The sequence below is a fragment of the Photinus pyralis genome, unplaced genomic scaffold (genome assembly GCF_008802855.1).
Source record: "Photinus pyralis isolate 1611_PpyrPB1 unplaced genomic scaffold, Ppyr1.3 Ppyr1.4_LG5, whole genome shotgun sequence".
NCBI lineage: Eukaryota > Metazoa > Arthropoda > Insecta > Coleoptera > Lampyridae > Photinus > Photinus pyralis.
In genome coordinates, this window is record NW_022170596.1 from 154,427 (window position 1) to 161,099 (window position 6,673).

Here is a 6,673-nt window from a genome sequence, read left to right on the forward strand (position 1 = left end):
ACATCTGGTTATGAGCTCAATTGCGCCACTTGAATTAAAGCTAGCGCCATTACGGTTAAGCCATAAAGGGTCTAACTTAGCGTTTTCAAAAGTTATTTCCGGAAGTGCGTCCATTTTGAAAATATTTTACATCGATTCGACCTTCGGAGTAACTCCTAAATACAAATTTTTAAAAACCTACCGTTTAACTAAAGCTCCCAAAAAAACACCCTGTATAGTGTTTCTGAAACACTATAATGGCGCCAAGATTTTTGTTTACGGCGCATTTTAGCGCATGATGAAAGGTACGATGTAGTAGAAAAAACATGTTAAAAAACGTAACTTTTGAAAACGTTAAGTTAGCGCCCCCCACTTTTTAAAAATTTTTTATAACCGTAATGGCGCTAGCTTTAATTCAAGTGGCGCAATTGAGCTCATAACCAGACGTATCAAGTGGCACAAATACCGATAGCAAAATGCGTTATGGGGGATTCCGTTCACTTGCGTAAGAATAAGAATAAATTAATTAATATATGTCTTAAAATAGATTAATTTATAACAGTAATTATGAGGGCGAACTATTCATTACTTCGGCGTTGAAATTGGAACTGATTGAAACACAATTCGATTTGCTTATATAGCAAACGCCGTTCTTTCTAGAAATTTTGTTTTTTATCTGCATCGTTCGGTTCGGAAGCAATGCGGTGGACGGTTGACAATTTTTATACAATTTTTTTTCAAGTCTCAACTGTGATTGCCCCCGATCTTAAAATTTCTTCTCGTAATCGAACAGGTCTGGCATTTTTTCCCTACGTTTTTCCAGTAGATTCTTAGGCAATACTTCATTTTTAACATCAGGGAAATTATGTGAATTTAAAAAGGAGAGATCTATACAGAAATCTGTATACTTTGTGAAAATCTACCTTTAATAGATACAATGGCTTGATTTTAAGAGTCTGAACATAGAAATTCTCAATTTTCTTAAAATTTACTCATTTAAATACTTATTTAAATATTTATTAGTTATTTCATTTTTAGCACATCTTTGCAAATTTGTGGCAAAGGTAGTTTTTAATCTCACTTGAGGCGGCTGGCTAGCTGGATGGCAGCAAATGCGGGTCTGTAGGAAAACGCTTGGAGGAAGACAAGGAGCGCTACCGGCGTCGTGTAATTAACAAGTTACTACATGATGCGGTTGGCGACATTTGGGAGCCATTCCGAAGTGTGTTGTACTAACGTGGTGATTTTTCCTTCTTCTTCTACAGCTTTGGTCCGATTGTGCGCACCTAAAAGTGCTCGAATCGCGGTCTCTCTTTCTCGTGTCGCCAATAGAAGCTGGAGCTATGAGAAGTGCCTTAAATTGAGTACTATTTTGTGGTGGGATTTTAGCAAAATCCAGTAAAATACGAATTGCGGGTGAACGGGACGTCGGAAGTGGGTACCGACAAAGAGAATGTGGTAGCCTTCAACAAGATCTTATTGATGGACACGAGGACTTTAATAATTTTTTTATTTCCACCGTCATCTTCGAATATGAATTAAATTAATTCCTTGCAAGTGGCGGCGTAACCTGGCTCTATCTCTGTTTTGTGTTTTCATTTGAGTGATGCTGCCAGCCGCAAAGTGCTCATGGATCCTGCCGGCCCACCGGGAGAGTTGTCGGTATCCCGCCGGCCCCATCCACCCCTGGGTTTTGTTGCAACTCATATATCGTATTATCCTACTGTGTACAGCAATTATGTATTTTTTGTTTGATTCGGATTCCGAGTGCTTTAAAATGTGTATTTCCGTCAAAAGTGGGGGGGGGGGGTCATTTTTTACCCCAATGTAATACCTCCCTTATTAACGTGTGGGTGGTAAAAACGGACAAAATGCAAAGAGTACATGGTTACTCTTTGTCAAATGCATGGAATAGGTGACTATAATATAATAGGCAACCAACTCTACTCGAATTTGTTTTAAATGATAATCAGCGTTTGCCATGGAAACAGTAACTTGATTATTTATTTATTTTTATTATTAACATCAAATTCTGATTTTTTTTACACAAATGTGTATAGCAAAGACGATAAGGTTGAACTATAAAAACAGCTCCAGTTTGTCGCGTGTAATGTTGGTTGCCTACAGTTATCCATTCCATGCCGTGATACCGTTGAGTGAAGGATACTGTATCACGATTCCATACATTTGACTTTTTTGACGGACATACACGCTTTGAAGCACCAGGAATGTCAACCAAACAAAATGTCGATGATGTCGGTCTGTCAGTTTGTCGGTCCGCATATTGTGTTCTCATTTCCGGCTAAACGACTTAACTGATTGAAACCAAATTTGGTACACCTATTTTTAGACATAAAAGAAAGATCTGAAAAGCTTTTAGGCAGAACGCGCATTCGCAGGTGTGCGGGTGGTATCTGTGCTAGGCACAGAATTTTTTTGGGTATAGATAGCCGGATAGATAGTCCATATGCATATATGTAAGAAAAATTCCCTGTGTATGGTTATCTTACAGCTGAGTATGCCAACTATTTTCTGAACGCTAATGTCCCCTGGATGATTGCGTGTCTTTTTTATTGCCTTGACAGTCCAGCTCTAGCGCGAGTATAAAACATTGTTAATTTAATAGGGATGCAACTCAATAAGATTAATGCAATCAGTAATAAATTCGCACAACAACCAGTATCCCAAATAGTTATGGACTTACTGCAAACATTAATTAGACCAAAGGTCTTCGACATTCTTGCGTAAGAAGCGCAATAAAATTGATTAAAATTAAAGTTAAGGAAGAATATATAAAATACAATATCTTCATTTCTAATTACGTAATCTAAACTCGTGATGAGCTAAAATTACATGGAGCATTTTCAAATTATAATTTATATTAGCTATAAGCCGATCTGGTGTAAGATTTCCTGATAAATTAACTTTCAGAGATATCGTTAATAACGTGGTTTTGCTCGATCTGGTTTTGTGTTACATACCTGAGGGGTTTGGATCGAACTTATGAACGTTGTTAGAACATAACGCCATCTCCTCCTCTAGTTATTTTATTAACAATAAATTTATAAATTTTAAAGAGACGTCAAAATAATTTAAAAGGTGGTTTATTGCGTTGCTTCTTAAAGGCGGGGGCGAATTATTATTAGAAAAGGTGTGTATAAAGTTAACAAAAGATCAACGTAAACTTGTCACCACTTTAAAAGGGCATATAAAAACGTCAGCTGAGAAAACAAAATGTTCTTACTTGTAAAACTAATTATAATCTGAGTTGTTCCAACTCCGAACAAATTGTGTCTCCAAATTAGGTGTTAAAATTTTATTTCGCCGCTGAAATAAGAAAAGTTTATATTACTGTTTCAACACTTCATTATGCTTTTATTCTCGTAATAAGGTTAAAATCTGGGGGTAAGAATTCCTACATGCATCTACGACACGAGATCGTTTGCCCAAACAGATATGGATTTCGCATATACATAGGTACAGGGGAATTGGTGAGAACAAATCTCTTAGAAACAGATAAATGAGATTAATGTCTTTATGTCCGTCCCTGTTTCATTTAACCTCATCTTTATCATACAAATGGGACGTATCGATCAGTCGCAGAGTTTATCCTAATAGGATTTCCTAGTAGTTGATTACCATTTCAATAGAAGGATTTGTCATTTTCAATTAAAGTTGAGTCCTGCATCTCACAGTTCGTCCGGTCCGCAGAGAAGCTTTTAGATAGAACCAAAGGTCTCCGAGCTTTCCTTTCGAATTGACGCTAAACTTGAAGCTAATTGCATTCAGTCTATCGTTGTTTTCTTTCCCGTATCTTTATTATGCGAGTTTGCCAAATATAAAAAAATTAATTTTATTCAGTCATGTTGATCAGGGGATGATGGAGATTGATGCGAGAGAAAATTGGGGTGGAAATTGCGAAATAATTACCCCTGCACGCACCAGTGTTTGCAACTACCCAAAAATGGATTAATACATTTTTAATATGACTTGTGCAAACACGATCTTTATTATGTAACTAACTTTGTTTGCACAGTTTCGGCATTGTGCGCGGAGGGTTTGTTTTTTGGTAAATTTTTTATTTATGAGAATGATTGTGTTTTGTTAATAACGTTACGTTAAATACCGTATACCAGTTCGTCATTTCAATGCCATATTAATTAATTGCTTGTGGGAATAAACGGTATATCGATTTCGTTAAATATATTGAACGTTCGTTTAGAATCGGCGAGCTTTGTTTATATACGGTAACATATGGAGAATTGTTGCTTTTGTTAAATTGGGGGGTGAAACAAAAAAGAATGTAAGTGTATTTCGAGATCATTTAACAAGTAATTTATTATAACTGCACTAAAATTATGGGTTTGTGTAATAATGTGTTAGAAATGAGTGCGTCAGTTCTAAACTAGGAGGGTTGCAGACCACAAGGGAGTTTTACATAATCGGGGTGAATATCCCGAATGATATAACCATCTTACACCACTTTATAAGCAAATAATCTGATTTTATAGTTTGCTATATCTATGGAACAAATTCCGTGTATTTTAAATGTATGACAACAATTTTCTTCAATTACTCACATATTAAGCAAATTGATGTGGTTTCTATTTAAAGCTAGTATATTGCTTTGGGGTTAGTTATTTTGATGCATCTCGTATTCAATTTGCAGGGTAACGGAATTCTGCTTTATTTTGCATTGAACAAGGCGTGCAGAAAAACTAACAGCTCCATTCCTCCATACCCATCACTTGTATTATCGTACGTGGGTTTCGCTGTTTCGCATTTCATTGTAAACAAACAATTAATTTGAACTTTAGTGTGAATATTATTGATGGCAAGAACGAAATTTGAAAATTTTGATGCTGAAAAAATCCGATACAACTTAATACCGAACGATCCTCGATATCTTCGCACATACATCATTTTTACACCACACCCTAAGGGATTGATTCTGTCTCACCAGATCAGTATAGCTTGTAAATCAAATTTTTGAATCGGCATTATTTTTACTTTTATTCGACATCCGTATATACAAGATTTCATGCAATTCGGTTCATAATTAACGGAGATGTCAAAAAATCGGATTGCGCATGGGCAAACCAAATTTTTTAATCCACATCAGTTTTACTATTATTTGCTACATCACAAATTTCATTTAAATACCTTAACAGATAAAAAAAATGGAGATTGCTCAAATACAAAAGTTGGGTTGCGCATGTTTGTATATGTTGCTCGCGTTAAGTCGTATGTGACGTCACCAACGGACCTAGTTGTCAGAATTCACTGTCATAATCTGCTGAGTTGTAAATATTTGTGCATCAGTGTTATAAATAACAGTTTCAGGTGTTTGGCATTGACTATTGTACAACAAAAATGCCAGGACGCCGATGTGCAGTATTTGACTGTAATAACAGCCGTATTTCCACCAAAATTACGAATCCAGAAATCATATATCATAACTTGTTACAAGGATGTAACGATTTATTTTCTTCATTACAAAGCATTATTAGTGTTCACGGTTTATTACTTCTGGAAGTAATTTGATAGATGGCCCCATCTATTTTTGGAATTGAACAACGCAATTTTACCGGGCAGTGCGTGTCGCTTTTAACTTTATTTCTTTCTTGAACGTTGCACTTTGTTTAAACAAACAGCTGAAGCGTGACGTTGAACGCATGGAATTTTAATCGCTAACTATATATTGATATCTCGCCAAGGGCAACTCGCCAAGGCGACAACTCGCAAATGCGACAACTCGCCAACGGACGACTCGCCACTGCGACAACTGCAGAATATGTCGTTATATCAAAATGCAGTAATAGAAACAGGTATAGGCGGTTGGGTCTTCATTCAAATATGTATGGGACATTAAACAAGGAAAAATAGTTCGTTGGTGAGTTGTCGCATTGGCGAGTTGTCGCGGTGGCGAGTTGTCCCGTTCGCTAGTCGGTCGGTGGCGAGTCGCCCTTGGCGAGTTGACCGTGTCCCTAGTTCCAAATCAAGCTCCAGACCAAAGATCTGAATTGCTGGAAAAATTAAGATCATTGCGAATGAGATTTCCCGGAATTTGTATTGAAAGTTCTTATATTCCTATGTATGATGACAAAAGTTGGTGAAAAGAAATATTTAATTTTAATTTGAATTTCCCACGGTTTGAAACAGGCGTACCTAGTATTTACATTCTATTTTATTATAGGATACCCTCGAAGTTCTGACTGCTTTTTTCTGATATAATGAAAGCAAATAAGGCTGAATTAGCTAAAATCATTTCTCACTTTTTTTGGTAAAACGGTTCCGTGAACCATCCTTCATATCGTATCAAGTCATATGTTCAAACCACTAGTACGATAATGTAAATTGATAAAAAGCAAGGAGGAAGGAAAACCACAGAAAAGGTATTACTAAGTGCGGTAGTCGTCCTTTGTAACTTTCAAATAATTCTAAATGTGAATTGAGCAATTCGAGTAATAGGTATATTGTCAATCAAGTTGTAATTCGAGTACATTTGAGTTTTTGAAGGACAGACCCGTGGTTTTCTAAAATTAATCTAAGCTCAGGTGTTTTGTTCCTAAATAATTACTCAACGAGCTGAATACCACATTCCATGCATTCTGTATACTATAAAATCGTGTAGAACGTTTGTTTCACCGTCATATCAGCTATAGTGAATAGAAGAACCTAAGTTTGTTATAAT